A 19721-nucleotide genomic window follows, 5' to 3' on the forward strand; every position below is an offset into this window, starting at 1 on the left:
CCCTCTTATAGCCTTCTTGTTAGTCCACGTAATCCTTCTCTTCGTCTTCTTCTCTTCTCCACCAATCGTCGCTTTCCATCTCACCGGATACTTCTCCACCAATCATCTCTTGTCACCTCACTGGAAACTTCTTCTTTATCTTCTTTCGTCTTCGGTTAATCCACGTCATTCTTAACGCCATCCTCGTCGTCTTCTTGAAACCTTTCTTCGTCTACCATTTTATTTCATCTTCCCTCTTATATGTGACAAGGGCCCCCTCTCTCAAGAGTTTTTCCCTGAAAAACTGCTCAAGTCGTCCTCCTCTTCAGGCCATCCAGCCAGCCGGCTATCTTCTGTGGTGGATCTGGCCCCAGCACACCACACAGCACAACGCAGACGACCAGCACACACCAAAAGCACACCACTAACACATCACTACCGTTGTCCATACGGTGTTCTAAACTTGTTAATGTCCACAGCTTAACTGCGATTTCAAAACAACGCAATTGTCCACACGGTGTCCTTAATAAACATGTTAATGTCCACAACACACTCCTTTGTATAATCACGTAAAAACCACAAAACACCAACAACACGATACATCCCTGCGATACATAGCACAGCAGCAACAACAAGATACCTCCCAGAGATACCTAGAGCTGTTCAGTTGGCTCTTCTGATGATGTCCGCTGTAACGTTATCTCTGCCTTTAATATATTCCACCTTAAATGTGTATTCTTGTAAGGCCGAACTGGACTTACTGGACTCCTTACTCTGCTTGTCCTTGCTATGCTTTCCTTTGTTTACGTGCTTATCCTTGTTGTGTTTCTCCTTGCTTTGTTGGTTTTCTTTACTTTGCATATCCTTGTTGTTTTTATCCTTGCTGCTTTTGTCCGCCTTCTCCTTGCTTCATTTGCCCACCTTCTCCTTGCTGGACTTAGCTTTGCCAGCCTTCTCCTTGCTTCTGGATCTCGAGCTGCGTTCCTTAGAGGAGCCTTTCTTGGCCTTCTTGGACTTGCGCTTGCCTCCCCCTTTCTCTTTGGTGTTCTTGCTACTCTTGCTTCTTTTGCTGCTTAGCCAAGTATAGAAACCCTTCTTTTTCTTTTTCTCTTTACTATCTTTGCGTTTGCTTTTCTTGTCTTTGCTCTTACTCTTCTTGTCCTTGGACTTGTTTTTGCTCTTGTTCTTCTTGTCTTTTGACTTGTCTTTGCTCGGGCGCTTTTTGTCTTTGGACTTCTTCTCCTTACCGTCTTTCTTTCCAAATGCTGCATTGCTCTGCCTGTCGCTTGAGCTCTTGTCTCCACTGCCGACGAGAAAGTGACTGCCCCATCACTCGCCTGAGTTGTCGTGGACTTTTCCTCTTTTGGTTTTTCTTCAACGTCGAGCATCCTCCACTCGGGATCGGGGTCCTCGACACTTCTTGCACCCGTAATGTTTCCCACGATGAGATCGTAGATGGATTGCTCTACGCATTTTGCCACTACCTGCCCAGTATAATATGGCGTGGACACTAGAATCCTGGCTTCAGGAAGGTACCCTACTGTGCTATCTGCGAGAGTGAGGGTCGACGTTTGCCCTGTAAGCTCCTCGTCCTTCACCAGGCTTCTCCCAACCAAAGGTGTGTTGGCTCCGCTGTCTCTAAGCACCAATACAGGATGGTCCCCTATTTGCCCAACCACCACCGGCATTGCTGCTTTTGACTTGGGTGCTCCACTCACCACCTCATTTCCCAGCGGAGTTTGTTCTCCTTTTCGCGGTGGAACTTCAGGTGGCGTGACAAGTTCTGCCCGAGAGCCGACAACGCCTGCAGCTTGGTCTTGCCCCCGAGCTATCCGCTCGAATTTTTGCGGATACGCGACCAAATCATCTCTTTTGTCATCAAAAGGAGCCATCAACTTTCTTGGACAAACCCTGGCCGGCCTAGGAGATTCGGTACCCGCAAAGGAACGCTGATTATCGTCCATGACCCCCTCATATTCTCCTGCGATATGCGCCTGTTTCCACAAAAGGAACTGCTTCTCACGTTCTATCCTTCTTTTCTCCTGCTCTTCTGACTCGCGAGCTCTTCTAGCCTCTCGCTCTTCTGCCTCGCGAGCACTTCTAGCCTCTCGCTCATCTGCTTCGCGAGCGTCTGCGCGTGCTTGCGCCCTTTCCTCTCTCTGCCTCTTTGCTTCTTCTTCCTTCTCGTCCCAGAGACGCATCGCCTCTTCCTTGCTTAGCCCTAGCTTGAGCGCAAGTTCTAGCGTTTTTGCCAAATCCATACTTTCAGCCGTCCAGAGATCGGAAAGATCTGAGACAAAGCTAAAAGAAACAAGGAAATGAATCCTGGCAGGCTCGCCACTTGTCTTTGTCACGGATCTCCTCCGGAGAACACTCTGGCCGAAAGAATGGACTAGGCGACAGGCGTACCCACACAGATGCACATTTAATACAACCCACACGACAAGTACAGCAGCACACAAACCTAACAAAACTAACACACATAATACAAAAACTATCAGTACACACGAACCGGTAACACTGCCACTAGCGTTCCATTGAGAGTGGTTGGCGTTCGTGCTTACGTCTGGTTCGGTGCGGATGTGGCGTGGTGTGGGTCCCGTAGCCGGCGTCGGAGTGGCGTTCGACGTTCGAGGACGGGGGTCGCTGGAGCCGTCGTTGGTTGCGTCGTACACGCTCCCGGTCCGAGCGCCCGTGGAGGTGTGGCCGATGACGTTGGCGTTGGGGCACCACCCGGAAGAGTGGTGACAGCGGTAGAGACACCCCTGGCCGTAGCAGGTGGTGGCGTCCTCCGTGGACTCCCCGGAACGGGCTCAGGAACGGCAGAAAGTCTGCGGTGCAAAGCCGTAGAACACGAGCACGCCGAAGCAGTAGCCGGCGTCGCTGTCTTCCGGTTCCGGTCGAACCGTCCCTCACCCGCCGAGTCTTCGCTGCTTTCTTCTCCCCCTGTGTCTCGCCCTTCCTCGCCCTCTTATAGCCTTCTTGTTAGTCCACGTAATCATTCTCTTCGTCTTCTTCTCTTCTCCACCAATCGTCGCTTTCCATCTCACCGGATACTTCTCCAGCAATCATCTCTTGTCACCTCACTGGAAATTTCTTCTTTATCTTCTTTCGTCTTCGGTTAATCCACGTCATTCTTAACGCCATCCTCGTCGTCTTCTTGAAACCTTTCTTCGTCTACCATTTTATTTCATCTTCCCTCTTATATGTGACAGTGATGCAGCCCTTTTCTAGCGCTGCAGCGAGAATGCGCAGCGATGTATAGCGCCCCGAGTGTTATGCGACGCGTCTAAGCTTCACAAAAGTCTTTATTGCAACCGGTGTTAGCTCCAGTAGACTGCCTATGCAAAGCAAGGCGATGCAGCCCTTTTCTTGGGCTGGAGCGAGAGCGCGCAGCGATTTATATCGCTCCGAGTGTTATGCGACGCGTCTCAGTATCAGAAAAGTCTTTATTGCGACCGGCGTAAGATGTAGTTGACTGCCTCTGCAAAGCAAGGCGATGCAGCCCTTTTCTAGTGCTGCAGCGAGAGCGCGCAGCGATATATCGCGCCCCGAGTGTTATGCGATGCGTCTCAGCTTCAGAAAATTCTATATTGCGACTGGTGTAAGCTCCAGGAGACTGCCTGTACAAAGCAAGGTGATGCAGCCCTTTCCTATCGCTGCAGCGAGAGTGTGCAGTGATATATCGTGCGCCTAGTGTTATGCGACGCGTCTCATTTTCAGAAAAGTCTTTATAGCCATCGCTGTAAGCTCCTGGGTTCTGCCTGTGCAAAGCAAGGCGAGGCAGCCCTTTTCTAGCGCTGCAGCAAGAGCGCACGGCGATATATCACAACCGGAGTGGTAGGCGGCGCGTCTCAGTTTCCGAAAGGTGTATTGCGAGCAGCGCAATCCCCAGCAGACTGCCTGTACAAAGCAAGGTGATGCAGCCCTTTTCTAGCGCTGCAGAGAGAGCGCGCAGTGATATATCGCACCCCGAGTGTTATTCGACGGGTCTCAGCTTCAGAAATCTTTATTGCGACAGGCGTAAGCTGCAGAAGACTGCCTGTGCAAAGCAAGACGATGCAGCTCTTTTCTACCGCTGCAGCGATAGCGCGCAGCCATATATCGCGGCCCGAGTGTTATGCGACGCGTCGCACCTTCAGAAAAGTCTTTATTGCGGCCGGTGTAAGCTCCAGGAGACTGCCTGTGCAAAGCAAGGCGATACAGCCGTTTTCTAGCGCTGCAGCGAGAGCGGGCAGCGATTAACGTGCCCCTAGAGTTATGCGACGCGTCGCAACTTCAGAAAAGTCTTTATTGCGGCCGGTGTAAGCTCCAGGAGACTGCCTGTGGAAAGCAAAGCGATGTAGCGCTATTCTAGCGCTGCAGTGAGAGCGCGCAGCGATATATCGCCTCCCTAGTGTTATGCCTCTCGTCTCTGTTTCACAAAAGTCTTTATTGCGACCAGCGTAAGATGCAGTAGACTGCCTGTGCAAACCAAGACGATGCAGTCCTTTTCTAGCGCTGCAGCGAGAGCGCGCAGCGATATATCGCGCCCCGAGTGTTATGCGACGCGTCGGAGCTTCAAAAATGTCTTTATTGCGGCCGCTGTAAGCTACTGGAGACTGCCTGTGCAAAGCAAGGCGATACAGCCCTTTTCTCGGGCTGACGCGAGAGCGCGCAGCGATATATCGCGCCGCGAGTGTTATGCGATGCTACTCAGCTTCACAAAAGTCTTTATTGCGACCGGTGTAAGCTCCAGGAGACTGCCTGTTCAAAGCAAGGCGATACAGCCCTTTTCTTGGGCTGCAGCGGAAGCGTGCAGTGATATATCGCGCCCCGAGTGTTATGCTACGGGTCTCAGCTTCAGAAAAGTCTTTATTGCCACCGGCGTAAGCTGCAGAAGACTGCCTGTGCAAAGCAAGGCGATGCAGCCCTTTTCTACCGCTGCAGTGAGAGCGCGCAGCGATATATCGCCTCCCTAGTGTTATGCCTCTCGTCTCTGTTTCACAAAAGTCTTTATTGCGACCAGCGTAAGATGCAGTAGACTGCCTGTGCAAACCAAGACGATGCAGTCCTTTTCTAGCGCTGCAGCGAGAGCGCGCAGCGATATATCGCGCCCCGAGTGTTATGCGACGCATCTCAGCTTCAGAAAAGTCTTTATTGCGACCGGTGTTAGCTCCAGGAGACTGCCTATGCAAAGCAAGGCGATACAGCCCTTTTCAAGGCTGCAGCGAGAGCGCGCAGCGATATATCGCGCTCCGAGTGTTATGCGACGCGTCTCAGTTTCAGAAAAGTCTTTAGTGCAACCAGCGTAAGATGCAGTAGACTGCCTGTGCAAAGCAAGGCGATGCAGCCCTTTTCTAGCGCTGCAGCGAGAGCGCGCATCGATATATCTAAGCCCGAGTGTTATGCGATACGTCTCAGCTTCAGAAAAGTCTTGATTGCGACCGGTGTAAGCCCCAGGAGACTGCCTGTGCAATGCAAGGCGATGCAGCCCTTTTCTAGCGCTGCAGCGAGAGCGCGCCGCGATATATCGCGCCCCGAGTGCTATGCGACGCGTCTAAGCTTCAGAAAAGTCTTTATTGCGACCGGTGTTAGCTCCAGTAGACTGCCTATGCAAAGCAAGGTGATACAGCCCTTTTCTTGGGCTGCAGCGAGAGCGCGCAGCGATATATATCGCTCCGAGTGTTATGCGACGGGTCTCAGCTTCAGAAAAGTCTTTATTGCGACCGGCGTAAGCTGCAGAAGACTGCCAGTGCAAAGCAAGGCGATGCAGCCCTACGGTACCGCTGCAGCGAGAGCGCGCAGCGATATATTGCAGCCCGAGTGTTATGCGACGCGTCGCAGCTTCAGAAAAGTCTTTATTGCGGCCGCTGTTAGCTCCAGGAGACTGCCTGTGCAAAGCAAGGCGATACAGCCCTTTTCAAGGCTGCAGCGAGAGCGCGCACCGATATATCGCGCTCCGAGTGTTATGCGACGCGTCTCAGTTTCAGAAAAGTCTTTAGTGCCACCGCTGTAAGCTCCTGGGGACTGCCTGTGCAAAGCAAGGCGATGCAGCCCTTTTCTAGCGCAGCAGCAAGAGCGCACGGCGACATATCACACCAGGCGTGGTAGGCGGCGCGTCTCAGTGACCGAAAGGTGTATTGCGAGCAGCGCAATCCCCAGGAGACTGCCTGTGCAAAGCAAGGTGATGCAGCCCTTTTCTAGCGCTGCAGAGAGAGTGCGCAGCGATATATTGCGCCCTAAGGGTTATTCGACGCGTCTCAGCTTCTGAAAAGCCTTTATTCCGACCGGCGTAAGCTGCAGAAGACTGCCTGTGCAAAGCAAGGCGATGCAGCCCTTTTCTACCGCTGCAGCGAGAGCGCGCAGCGATATATCGCGTCCCTAGTGTTATGCCTCGCGTCTCAGTTTCAGGAAAGCCTTTATTGCGACTGCGTGAAGGTCCAGGAGACTGCCTGCACAAAGCAAGGCGATGCAGCCCTTTTCAAGCGCTGCAGGGAGAGCGCGCAGCGATATATCGCACCGCGTGTTATGTGACGCGTCTAAGCTTCCGAAAAGTCTACATTGGGACCGGCGTAAGCTCCAGGAAACTGCTTGTGCAAAGCAAGGCGATGTAGCCCTCTTCTAGCGCTGCAGTGAGAGCCCGCAGCGATATATCGCGCCCCGAGTGGTATGCGACGCGTCTCAGTTTCAGAAAAGTGTTTATTAAGACCAGTGTAAGCTCCAGGAGACTGCCTCTGAAAAGCAAGGCGATGCAGCCCTGTTCTAGCGCTGCAGCGAGATCGCGCAGCGATATACCGCGCCCAGAGTGTTATGCGATGCATCTTAGCTTCAGAAAACTCTTCATTCGGACCGGCGTAAGCTCCTGCAGACTGCCTGCGCAAAGCAATGCGATGCAGCCCGTTTCTAGCGCTGCAGCGAGAGCGCGTTGCGATATATCCCAACACGAGTGTTATGCGACGCGTCTCAGCTTCAGAAAAGTCTTATTGCGACCGGCGCAAGCTCCAGGAGACCTCCTCTGCAAAGCTAGACGATACAGCCCTTTTCTACCGCTTCAGCGAGAACGCATATCGCGCCCCGAGTGTTATGCGACGCGTCTCTGCTTCAGAAAAGTCTATATTGGGACCGGCGTAAGCTCCAGGAGACTGCCTGTGCAAAGGAAGGCGATGCAGCCCTGTTCTAGCGCTGCAGCGAGATCGCGCAGCGATATACCGCACCCCGAGTGTTATGCGATGCGTCTCAGCCTCAGAAAAGTCTTTATTGCGACCGGTGTAAGCTCTATGGGACTGCCTGTGCAAAGCAAGGCGATGCAGCCCTTTTCTTGCGCTGCAGCTCGAGCGCGTCGCGATATATCGCACCCCGAGTGTTATGCGACGCGTGTGAGGTTCATAAAAGTTTTTATTGCTGCCGGTGTAAGCTCCAGTAGACAGCTTGTGCAAAGCAAGGTGATGCAGCCCTTTTCTGGCGCTGCAGCGAGAGAGCGCTGCGATATATCGCGCCCCGAGTGTTATGCAACGCGTCTCAGTTTCAGAAAAGTCTTTATTCGGACCGGCATAAGCTGAAGAAGACTGCCTGTGCAAAGCAAGGCGATGCAGCCCTTTTCTACCGCTGCAGCGAGAGCGCGCAACGATATATCGCGTCCCGAGTGTTATGCCTCGCGTCTCAGTTTCAGGAAAGTCTTTATTGCGACTGCGCGAAGGTCCAGGAGACAGCCTGCACAAAGCAAGGCGATGCAGCCCTTTTCTAGCGCTGGATGAAGAGCGTGCAACGATATATCGCACCCAGAGTGTTATGCGACGCGTCTCAGTTTCCGAAAGGTGTATTGCGAGCAGCGCAATCCCCAGGAGAGCGCCTGTGCAAAGCAAGGTGATGCAGCCCTTTTATATCGCTGCAGCGAGAATGTGCAGCGATATATCGCGCCCCGAGTGTTATGCGACGCGTCTCAGTTTCAGAAAAGTCTTTATTGGGACCGGCGTAAGCTCCAGGAGACTGCCTGTGCAAAGCAAGGCGATGCAGCCCTTTTTAGCGCTGCAGCGTGAGCGCGCAGCGCTATATAGCGCCCCGAGTGTTAGGCGACGCGCCTCAGTTCCAGAAAAGTCTTTATTGGGACCGGCGTAAGCTCCAGGAGACTGCCTGTGCAAAGCGAAGCGATGCAGCCCTTTTCTAGCGCTGCAGCGAGAGTGCGCAGCGATATATCGCGCCGCGAGTGTTATGCGATGCTACTCAACTTCACAAAAGTCTTTATTGCGACCGGTGTAAGTTCCAGGAGGTTGCCTGTGCAAAGCAAGGCGACGCAGCCCTTTTCTAGCTCTGCAGCGGGAGCGTGCAGCGATATATCGCGCCCCGAGTGTTAGGCCAGGCGCCTCAGTTCCAGAAAAGTCTTTATTGTGACCGGCGTAAGCTCCAGGACACTGCCTGTGCAATGCAAGGCGATGCAGCCCTTTTCTAGCGCTGAAGCGAGAGCGCGCTGCGATATATCGCGCCCCGAGTTTTATGCGATGCGTCTCAGCTTCAGAAAAGTCTTTATTGCGACCGGTGTAAGCTCCACTAGACTGCCTGTACAAAGCAAGGCGATGCAGGCCTTTTCTGCCGCTTCAGCGTGAGCGCGCACCGATATATCGCCCCCCGAGTGTTATGCCACGCGTCTCAGTTTCAAAAAAGTCGTTATTGCGACCGGTGTTAGCTCCAGGAGACTGCCTGCGCAAAGCTAGGTGATACAGCCCTTTTCTAGCGCTGAAGCGAGAGCGCGCAGCGATATATATTGCTCCGAGTGTTATGCGACGCGTCTCAGTTATAGAAAAGTCTTTATTGCGACCGGCGTAAGATGCAGTAGACTGCCTGTGCAAAGTAGGCGATGCAGCCCTTTTCTAGTGCTCCAGCGAGAGCGCGCTGCGATATATCGCGCCCCGAGTGTTATGCGATGCGTCTCAGCTTCAGAAAAGTCTTTATTGCGACCGGTGTAAGCTCCACGAGACTGCCTGTACAAAGCAAGGCCATGCAGGCCTTTTCTGGCGCTTCAGCGTGAGCGCGCACCGATATATCGCCCCCCGAGTGTTATGCCACGCCTCTCAGTTTCAAAAATGTCTTTATTGGGACCTGCGTAAGCTCCAGGAGACTGCCTGTGCAAAGCAAGGCGATGCAGCCCTTTTCTAGCGCTTCAGTCAGAGCGCGCAGCAATATATCGCGCCCCGAGTTTTATGCGACGCGTGTAAGCTTCTGAAAATTCTTTATTGCTACCGGTGTTAGCTCCAGTAGGCTGCCTATGCAAAGCAAGGCGATACAACCCTTTTCTAGCGCTAGAGCAAGAGCGCGCCGTGATATATCGCGCCCCGAGTGTTATGCGACGGGTCTCAGCTTCAGAAGTCTTTATTGCGACCGGCGTAAGCTGCAGAAGCCTGCCTGTGCAAAGAAAGACGATGCAACCCTTTTCTACCGCTGCAGCGAGAGCGCGCAGCGATATATCGCTTCCCGAGTGTTATGTGACGCATCGCAGCTTCAGAAAAGTCTTTATTGCGGCCGGTGTAAGCTGCAGGAGACTGCCTGTGCAAAGCAAGGCGATGCAGGCCTTCTCTGGCGCTTCAGCGTGAGCGCGCACCGACATATCGCCCCCCGAGTGTTATGCGACGAGTCTCAGTTCCAGAAAAGTCTTTAGTGCGACCAGCGTAAGATGCAGTAGACTGCCTGTCCAAAGCAAGGCGATGCAGCCCTTTTATATCGCTGCAGCGAGAATGTGCAGCGATATATCGCGCCCCGAGTGTTATGCGACGCGTCTCAGTTTCAGAAAAGTCTTTATTGGGACTGGTGTAAGCTCCTGGGGACTGTCTGTGCAAAGCAAGGCGATGCAGCCCTTTTCTAGCGCTGCAGCAAGAGCGCGCGGCGATATATCACACCCGGAGTGGTAGGCGGCGCGTCTCAGTTTCCGAAAGGTGCATTGCGAGCAGCGCAATCCCCAGTAGACAGCCTGTGCAAAGCAAGGTGATGCAGCCCCTTTCTAGCGTTGCAGACAGAGCGCGCAGTGATATATCGCACCCCGAGTGTTATTCAACGGGTCTCAGCTTCAGAAGTCTTTATTGCGACCGGCGTAAGCTGCAGAAGACTGCCGGTGCCAAGGAAGACGATGCAGCTCTGTTCTACCGCTGCAGCCAGAGCGCGCAGCGATATATCGTGGCCCGAGTGTTATGCGACGCGTCGCACCTTCAGAAAAGTCTTTATTGCGGGCGGTGTAGGCTCCGGGAGGCTGCCTGTGCAAAGCAAGGTGATACAGCCCTTTTCTTGGGCTGGCGCTAGAGCGCGCTGTGATACATCGCGCCGCGAGTGTTATGCGATGCTACTCAGCTTCAGAAAAGTCTTTATTGCGACCGGTGTAAGCTCCAGGAGACTGCCTGTGCAAAGCAAGGCGATGCAGCCCTTTTCTAGCGCTGCAGCGAGAATGTGCAGCGATATATCGCGCCCCGAGTGTTTTGCGACGCGTCTCAGTTTCAAAAAAGTCTTTATTGGGACCGGCGTAAGCTCCAGGAGACTGCCTGTGCAAAGCAAGGCGATGCAACCCTTTTCTAGCGCTGCAGCGTGAGCGCGCAGAGATATATAGCGCCCCGAGTGTTAGGCCACGCGTCTCAGTTCCAGAAAAGTCTTTACTGGGACCGGCGTAAGCTCCAGGAGACTGCCTGTGCAAAGCAAGTCGATGCAGCCCTTTTATACCGCTGCAGCGAGAGCACGCAGCAATATAATGCGGCCCGAGTGTTATGCGGCGCGTCTCAGTTTCAAAAAAGTCTTTATTACGGCCGGCGTAAGCTGCAGTAGACTGCCTGTGCAAAGCAAGGGGATGCAGCCCTTTTCTTGCACTTAAGTGAGAGCGCGCAGCGATATATCGCGCCCCGAGTGTTATGCGACGCGTCTCAGCTTGAGAAAAGTCTTTATTGCGACCGCCGTAAACTGCAGAAGACTGCCTGTGCAAAGCAAGTCGATGCAGACCTTTTCTACCGCTGCAGCGAGAGCGCGCAGCGATATATCGCGTTCCGAGTGTTATGCGACGGGTCTCAGCTTCAGAAAAGCGTTTATTGCGACCGGCGTAAGCTGCAGAAGACTGCCTGTGCCAAGCAAGGTGATGCAGCCCTTTTGAACCGCTGCAGCGAGAGCGCGCAGCGACATATCGCGTCCCGAGTGTTATGCGACGCGTCGCAGCTTCATAAAAGTCTTTATTGCAATCGGCGCAAGCTGCAGTAGACTGCGTGTGCAAAGCAAGGCGATGCAGGCCTTTTCTAGCGCTGCAGCGTGAGCGCGTGCGATATATCGCGCCCCGAGTGTTATGCCACACGTCTCAGTTTCAGAAAAGTCTTTATTTGACCGGCGTAAGCTCCAGGAGACTGCCTGTGCAAAGCAAGGCGATGCAGGCCTTTTCTAGCGCTGCAGCGTGAGCGCGCAGCGATATATCGCGCCCCGAGTGTTATGCCACACGTCTCAGTTTCAGAAAAGTCTTTATTGGGACTGGCGTAAGCTCCAGCAGACTGCCTGTGCAAAGCAAGGCGATGCAGCACTTTTGTAGCGCTAGAGCGAAAGCGCGCAGCGATATATATCGCTCCGAGTGTTATGCGATGCGTGTCTGCTTCAGGAAAGTCTTTATTGCGACTGGTGTAAGCTCCTGGGGATTGCCTGTGCAAAGCAAGGTGATGCAGCCCCTTTCTAGCGCTGCAGAGAGAGCGCGCAGTGATATATCGCACCCCGAGTGTTATTCGTCGGGTCTCAGCTTCAGAAGTCTTTATTGGGACCGGCGTAACCTGCAGAAGACTGCCGGTACCAAGCAAGGCGATGCAGCCCTTTTCTAGCGCTGCAGCGAGAACGCGCAGCGATAGATCACGTCCCGAGTGTTTTGCGACGCGTCGGAGCTTAAGAAATGTTTTTATTACGGCCGCTGTAAGCTCCTGGAGGCTGCCTGTGCAAAGCAAGGCGATACAGCCCTTTTCTTGGGCTGCCGCGAGAGCGCGCTGTGATACATCGCGCCGCGAGTGTTATGCGATGCTACTCAGCTTCACAAAAGTCTTTATTGCGGCCGGTGTAAGCTCCAGGAGACTGCCTATGCAAAGCAAGGCGATACAGCCGTTTTCTAGCGCTGCACCGAGAGCGCGCAGCGATGTATCGTGCCCCTAGTGTTATGCGACGAGTCTCAGTTTCAGAAAAAGTTTTATTGTCACCGCTGTAAGCTCCAGGAGGCTGCCTGTGCAAAGCAAGGCGATTCAGCCTTTTTCTAGCGCTGCAGCAAGAGCGCGCGGTGATACATCACACCCTGAGTGGTATGCGGCGCATCGCAGCTTCAGAAAAGTCTATATTACGGCTGGTGTAATTTTCAGGAGGCTGCCTGAGCAAAGCAAGGCGATGCATCCGTTTTCTAGCGTTGCAGCGAGAGCGCGCAGCGATATATCGCGCCCCGAGTGTTATGCGATGCGTCTCAGCTTCAGAAAAGTCTTTATTGCGACTGGTGTAAGCTCCTGGGGTAAGCAAGGCGATGCAGCCTTGCTCCTGTAAGCTCCTGTTGCTCCTGTAAGCTCCTGTAAGCAAGGCGATGCAGCCCTTTTATATCGCTGCAGCGAGAATGTGCAGTGATATATCGCACCCCGAGTGTTATGCGACGCGTCTCAGTTTCAGAAAAGTCTTTATTCGGACCAGCGTAACCTCCAGGATACTTCCTGTGCAACGCAAGGCGATGCAGCCCTTTTTAGCGCTGCAGCGTGAGCGCGCAGCGATATATAGCGCCCCGAGTGTTAGGCCACGCGCCTCAGTTCCAGAAAAGTCTTTATTGGGACCGGCGTAAGCTCCAGGAGACTGCCTGGTCAAAGCAAGGCGATGCAGCACTTTTCTAGCGCTAGAGCGAGAGCGCGCCGTGATATATCGCGCCCCGAGTGTTATGCGACGGGTCTCAGCTTCAGAAGTCTTTATTGCGACCGGCGTAAGCTGCAGAAGCCTGCCTGTGCAAAGAAAGACGATGCAACCCTTTTCTACCGCTGCAGCGAGAGCGCGCAGCGATATATCGCTTCCCGAGTGTTATGTGACGCATCGCAGCTTCAGAAAAGTCTTTATTGCGGCCGGTGTAAGCTGCAGGAGACTGCCTGTGCAAAGCAAGGCGATGCAAGCCTTTTCTGGCGCTTCAGCGTGAGCGCGCACCGATATATCGCACCCCGAGTGTTATGCGACGAGTCTCAGTTTCAGGAAAGTCTTTAGTGCGACCAGCGTAAAATGCAGTAGACTGCCTGTGCAAAGCAAGGCGATGCAGCCATTTTATATCGCTGCAGCGAGAATGTGCAGCGATATATCGCGCCCCGAGTGTTATGCGACGCGTCTCAGTTTCAGAAAAGTCTTTATTGGGACCGGCGTAAGCTCCAGGAGACTGCCTGTGCAAAGCAAGGCGATGCAGCCCTTTTCTAGCGCTGGAGCGAGAGCGCACAGCGATATATATCGCTCCGAGTGTTATGCGACGCGTCTCAGTTTCAGAAAAGTCTTTATTGCGACCGGCGTAATATGCAGTAGACTGCCTGTGCCAAGCAAGGCGATGCAGCCCTTTTCTAGCGCTGCAGCAAGAGCGCGCGGCGATATATCGTGCGCCTAGTGTTATGCGACGCGTCTCACTTTCAGAAAAGTCTTTATTGCCACCGCTGTAAGCTCCTGGGGACTGCCTGTGCAAAGCAAGGCGATGCAGCCCTTTTCTAGCGCTGCAGCAAGAGCGCATGGCGATATATCACACCAGGAGTGGTAGGCGGCGCGTCTCAGTTTCCGAAAGGTGTATTGCGAGCAGCGCAATCCCCAGGAGACTGCCTGTGCAAAGCAAGGTGATGCAGCCCTTTTCTAGCGCTGCAGAGAGAGTGCGCAGTGATATATCGCGCCCCGAGTGTTATTCGACGGGTCTCAGCTTCAGAAGTCTTTATTGCGACCGGCGTAAGCTCCAGGAGACTGCCTGTGCAAAGCAAGGCGATGCAGCGCTTTTCTAGCGCTGCAGCGAGAACGCGCAGCGATATATCGCGTCCCGAGTGTTATGCGACGCGTCGGAGCTTTAGAAGTGTCTTTATTGCGGCCGCTGTAAGGTACTGGTGACTGCCTGTGCAAAGCAAGGCGATGCAGCCCTTTTCTACCACTGCAGCGAGAGCGCGCCGCGATCTATCGCGCCCCGAGTATTATGCGACGCGTCTAAGGTTCAGAAAAGTCTTTATTGGGACCGGCGTAAGCTGCAGTAGACTGCCTTATCAAAGCAAGGCAACGCAGCCATTTTCTAGCGCTAAAGCGAGAGCGCGCCGTGATATTTCGCGCGCCGATTGTTATGCGACGGGTCCCAGCTTCTGAAAAGTCTTTATTCCGACCGGCGTAAGCTGCAGAAGACTGCCTGTGCTACGCAAGGCGATGCAGCGCTTTTCTACCGCTGCAGCAAGAGCGCGCAGCGATATATCGCGGCCCGAGTGTTATGCGACGCGTCGCAGCTTCAGAAAAGTCTTTATTGCGGCCGGTATAAGCTCCAGGAGACTGCCTGAGCAAAGCAAGGCGATGCAGCCGTTTTTTAGCGCTGCAGCAAGAGGGCGCAGTGATATATCGCGTCCCGAGTGTTATGCGACGCGTCTCAGCTTCTGAAAAGTCTTTATTCCGACCGGCGTTAGCTGCAGAAGACTGCCTGTGCAAAGCAAGGCGATGCAGCCCTTTTCTACCGCTGCAGCGAGAGCGCGCAACGATATATCGCGTCCCGAGTGTTATGCCTCGCGTCTCAGTTTCAGGAAAGTCTTTATTGCGACTGCGCGAAGGTCCAGGAGACAGCCTGCACAAAGCAAGGCGATGCAGCCCTTTTCTAGCGCTGGATGAAGAGCTTGCAACGATATATCGCACCCAGAGTGTTATGCGACGCGTCTCAGTTTCCGAAAGGTGTATTGCGAGCAGCGCAATCCCCAGGAGAGCGCCTGTGCAAAGCAAGGTGATGCAGCCCTTTTCTGGCGCTGCAGAGAGAGCGCGCAGTGATATATCGCGCCCCAAGTGTTATTCGACGGGTCTCAGCTTCAGAAGTCATTATTGCAACCAGGGTAAGCTCTAGGAGACTGCCTGTGCAAAGCAAGGCGATGCAGCCCTTTTATATCGCTGCAGCGAGAATATGCAGCGATATATCGCGCCCCGAGTGGTATGCGACGCGTCTCAGTTTCAGGAAAGTCTTTATTGGGACCGGCGTAAGCTCCAGGAGACTGCCTGTGCAAAGCAAGGCGATGCAGCCCTTTTTAGCGCTGCAGCGAGAGTGCGCAGCGATATATCGCGCCGCGAGTGTTATGCGATGCTACTCAACTTCACAAAAGTCTTTATTGCGACCGGTGTAAGTTCCAGGAGGTTGCCTGTGCAAAGCAAGGCGACGCAGCCCTTTTCTAGCGCTGCAGCGGGAGCGTGCAGTGATATATCTCGCCCCGAGTGTTATGCGACGGGTCTCAGCTTCAGAAAAGTCTTTATTGCGACCGGCGTAAGATGCAGTAGACTGCCTGTGCAAACCAAGGCGATGCAGTCCTTTTCTAGCGCTGCAGCGAGAGCGCGCAGCAATATATCGCGCCCCGAGTGTTATGCGACGCGTCTCAGCTTCAGAAAAGTCTTTATTGCGACCGGTGTTAGCTCCAGGAGACTGCCTATGCAAAGCAAGGCGATACAGCCCTTTTCAAGGCTGCAGCGAGAGCACGCAGCGATATATCGCGCTCCGAGTGTTATGCGACGCGTCTCAGTTTCAGAAAAGTCTTTAGTGCGACCAGCGTAAGATGCAGTAGACTGCCTGTGCAAAGAAATACGATGCAGCCCTTTTCTAGCGCTGCAGCGAGAGCGCGCATCGATATATCTAACCCCGAGTGTTATGCGATGCGTCTCAGCTTCAGAAAAGTCTTTATTGCGACCGGTGTAAGCTCCAGGAGACTGCCTGTGCAAAGCAAGACGATGCAGCCCTTTTCTAGTGCTGCAGCGTGAGCGCGCAGCGATATATCGCGCCCCGAGTGTTAGGCCAGGCGCCTCAGTTCCAGAAAAGTCTTTATTGGGACCGGCGTAAGCTCCAGGACCCCCGCAGGGGCGTCTGCGTCAGCAGGCGTTTGGTGTGTTGCGACACCACGTACCCGAGCACACGAGGGTTGGACCCTCCCGCGTGTAGCCGTGCGTGGCTTAGCCGTGTCTGGGGAAAAGGGGATCCTGGGGGTTGAGCCGAAGCTGGGTGTTTGGACCGTTACGGCCCCCCGGAGGAGGCAACACACCTCTTCGGCCTCGGCTTCACATGGACGGCACCCTCGGACTGACCCACCCGGGGGAAATCGGCAGTCGCCTTTTCCTGTCCTCCTCTCCAATCTTCGTCTTTCTCTCTCGCCTTTTTCATCTTTCCTGTCTTCTCATCACTTCTCCTCACTTCCTAGTTTCCCGGCGGCAAGGGTTAACCTTGTGTAGCTGGCCAGCCTTGGTTATGCTGTATTTGGTTAGAGCAGCGATGTACGGCTGGCGTTGGCAGGGTTTCTATAGCAGGAGCTCCTGTGACGTCACCCTGTTGGGCTCCATGGTGGGTGGTCGGCATCGCGGCCGAAAACCCAACTGTACTTATGGAAAACGCTTTTCCTAAAATCCCTGATCGCCCTCAGAAACGAGGGCGCACCGAAGAGGTCTTTCAATTTTTCGGACGCCAAGTCCACAATTTCCCTCGTTTTCATGTCATCCACGCAGAAAAACCAGCTAAACAAGTTCGAACAATCTCCCCGTTCCTTGTGTCTAAGTCTCTTACCGAAGTTTTTGGCCCAGGATATAAGGTGTCGAGGATGGCTAGCGGTGACCTCCTCTTGGAGCTCCGCGACCTGAAACAATTTGAGAAACTGCCTAAACTAGTATCATTTGGGGAGACCCAAGTAGTAGTAACCCCGCACCGCACGATGAATACCTCCCGCGGCGTTGTCTCCGACGATGATTTGCTGGAGCTCACTGAGGCTGAACTGTTGGAGGGCTTCAGTGAACAAAATGTCATAAATGTCAAAAGAATCAAGATGAGGCGAGACGGTAAAGAAATTGCGACCAAGAACCTAATCCTCACCTTCAATTCAAGTGTCCTGCCCGAGTCAATCGAGGCCGGGTACATCAAGCTTCGTGTAAGACCGTACGTGCCAAATCCCTTGAGATGTTTCAAATGCCAGCGTTTCGGCCACAGCTCGCAGAGCTGCCGAGGCCGCCAAACATGTGCGAAATGTAGTGCCCTTGAACACGCCACGTAAGCATGTAATAACTCTCTCCACTGTGTAAACTGTGACGGGGATCACGCCGCGTACTCGCGGTCGTGCCCCTCCTGGAAGAAGGAAAAAGAAATTGTAACTATAAAAGTAAAAGAGAATATATCGTTCAAAGAGGCACGAAGGCGGGTATCATACCTGCCCAAGAAAACCTTTGCCGATGTGGCGCGTCAGGGGGCAGCGTCACAACGGCCTCCGGCGGCTTTCCGACCCACAAGCAGTGAGTCGGCAGTTACGCCATCTACCCCCACGGTGGTCGCAGCTAGCGCTGCTCCACCAACCGAGCAGAAGAGACCATCAACCCTGAAGGTGGGCGCAGCCCAGACTGCCACAACCTCCCCGGCCCCTTCCAGCGCTGGCAACAGCAGGCGCAGCCAAATCCCTCAGGGAGCCCCATCGACCTCCGGGCTGGTGGGCGCAGGGGTCTTGCCCTCCAAGGCGGGACTCTCTCGGGAAACTTCTCGCTCGCAAGAGCACGTGTCCCGCGCCTCACAAGAGGCAATGGACACTACGCCTATCCCCAAGGCGCACCAAGCGCCTAAGAAGCGGCGAGGCTCCCTCGAACGCTTAAAAATGGGCAAAACCCCGCTTACAGGGCCTCGAAAGGGCTCTGTAATCTGAGACATCCCTTCCGTTTCCGTAAACACAGCACCAACTTAATTTAAAATATGAATACACAAATCATTCAATGGATTGTCAGAGGTCTACTTAGGAATCTTGATGATGTTCAAGAACTCATCCGTAAACACAATCCAAAAGTGCTGTGTTTACAGGAAACACACTTGAAATCAAAATACACAAACTTTCTTCGACAGTATGTTACTTTTCGCAAAGATCGCGATGATGCTGTCGCATCGGGCGGTGTTGCAATTATAATTCAAAAAAGCATAGCCTGTCAACGTGTACAGCTACGAACGGCCCTTGAGGCAGTGGCGGTTCGAGTTATTCTGCTAAACAAACTTATCACTATTTGCTCGCTTTATATTCCTCCACATTATAAACTAAGCAAACATGAATTTCAGACCTTTATAGATGAATTGCCAGAACCCTATGTTGTTCTTGGCGACTTCAATGCACATAACTCCCTGTGGGGCGACCCTCGTATAGATTCGCGAGGACGTCTTCTCGAACAGTTCCTTTTTTCTTCGGGTGCGTGTCTGTTGAATAAGAAGCAACACACACATTACTCTCTAGCAAACAGAACCTATTCTTCCATAGATCTTAGCATAGTCTCCCCGTCTGTACTGCCTGAACTTGAATGGGAAGTTGCCGACAACCCTTACGGCAGCGACCACTTGCCTATACTGCTAAGATCACCTAAAGAAAATGAATATCCACCACACGCTCCTAGGTGGAATATTGACACAGCAGACTGGGAGAGGTTCCGAAACTTAACTAGTATATCATTAGACGACATATCTTCTTTAGAAATCGATGCTGCTGTGGAGTACTTCACAGCCTTTATAATAGGTGCCGCATCTAAATGCATACGTGAATTAAGCGGCTCGGCATGCAAACGGCATGTCCCGTGGTGGAACAGTGAATGCAGAATCGCACGTAGGAATCAGAACAAAGCGTGGGGGTTGCTGCGCGCTTCGCCCACTGCAGAAAATCTTGTCAACTTTAAAAAAGTAAAATCCCAAGGTAGGAGAACCCGCCGACAGGCCAGAAGAGAAAGCTGGCAAAAGTATCTATCGAGTATTAACTCGTTTAGGGATGAGGCCAAAGCCTGGAACAGAGTTAATAGGATTAGAGGTAGGCAAACATACTCAGTCCCCCTGGTAAACACACAGGGTGATACAGTGCAAGACCAGGCCAACTCACTTGGGGAGCACTTTGAGAGTGTATCAAGCTCAAATCATTATTCGCAATCCTTCCTAAAATATAAACAAATAGAAGAATGCAAGCCACTCATCAATAAATGCCGACAGAATGAACCGTACAATGGCCCTTTTAGTGCTGCCGAGTTGAAAGCTGCCTTGAGCGCATGCAAGAGTTCCGCACCAGGATCTGATAGAATCATGTATGAAATGCTCAAAAACTTACACAATGACACGCAACTTACACTACTCACACTTTTCAACACCATCTGGGATGCAGGGTACCTTCCAACCGCCTGGAAGGAAGCCATTGTAGTCCCTGTTTTGAAACAAGGCAAAGACCCTTCCTCAGTGGCAAGTTACCGCCCGATAGCCCTCACAAGTTGCATTTGTAAGGTGTTCGAAAAAATGATAAATCGGCGACTCATTCATTTCCTTGAACAGAGCAAAATGCTTGATCCTTATCAGTGCGGCTTCCGAGAAGGGCGCTCCACAACCGATCATCTCGTGCGTGTTGAAGGGAATATCCGGGATGCATTTATACATAAACAGTTCTTCCTATCGATATTTCTCGATATGGAAAAGGCGTATGACACAACGTGGCGTTACGGAATCTTAAGACACCTGTCAGAAATGGGCATCCACGGTAATATGTTTAATATAATAAAAAGCTATCTGTCAAATCGTACCTTCCGGG

This window comes from Dermacentor variabilis, chromosome 2 (assembly GCF_050947875.1).
Source record: "Dermacentor variabilis isolate Ectoservices chromosome 2, ASM5094787v1, whole genome shotgun sequence".
Taxonomy (NCBI): Eukaryota; Metazoa; Arthropoda; class Arachnida; order Ixodida; family Ixodidae; genus Dermacentor; species Dermacentor variabilis.